This window comes from Phytophthora infestans, genomic scaffold (assembly GCF_000142945.1).
Source record: "Phytophthora infestans T30-4 supercont1.66 genomic scaffold, whole genome shotgun sequence".
In the NCBI taxonomy this organism is placed as follows: Eukaryota; Oomycota; class Peronosporomycetes; order Peronosporales; family Peronosporaceae; genus Phytophthora; species Phytophthora infestans.
Genome location: NW_003303693.1, coordinates 707,255 through 708,120, shown reverse-complemented (window position 1 = coordinate 708,120; position 866 = coordinate 707,255).

The following is an 866-nucleotide window of genomic DNA, read 5'->3' as shown; positions in this document are numbered from 1 at the left end:
CCTAAACCCTAAACCCTAAACGGCTGAACCCTAAACCCTAAACCCTAAACCCTAAACCCTAAACCCTAAACCCTAAACCCTAAACCCTAAACCCTAAACCCTAGACCCTAAACCCTAAACCCTAAACCCTAAACCCTAAACCCTAAACCCTAAACCCTAAACCCTAAACCCTAAACCCTAAACCCTAAACCCTAAACCCTAAACCCTAAACCCTAAACCCTAAACCCTAAACCCTAAACCCTAAACCCTAAACCCTAAAACCCTAAACCTAAACCCTAAACCCTAAACCCTAAAACCCTAAACCCTAAACCCTAAACCCTAAACCCTAAACCCTAAACCCTAAACCCTAAACCCTAAACCCTAAACCCTAAACCTTAAACCCTAAACCCTAAACCCTAAACCCTAAACCCTTGCGCTTACTCTACCCTAAATTACCCTAGTGTTTTCTTATCTTACTCTACCCTAAATTACCCTTAATTACCCTAGCGGGTTTTTTTTTTGTCAAACATTCGACTTATTCCATGTTTTATTTTCGCTATCCATTTTGTTTTACAATTCCTTGTTTTCCACGCTTCAGTTTATACTCCAAGTCTACAAAATTCTCCTTAAAATTTGCCTTTCTTTTCTAAAAAAAATTTTATTCCGTAGTAGCATTTCCACTAGCACAAAATTATTTTTTCCACCTACACCAATTCTTAATTTAAATATGTTACTTCACATCTCGTCTATGCCACTACTTGTACAAACATCTATACAGTCGCAATTTCACTCAATTTATAAATGTTTCCCAATTTTATCACGTGTATAGACTTGTATACTAACGGTTCCTCGAATATGGATTATGCATCATATGGCCCCATACCCAA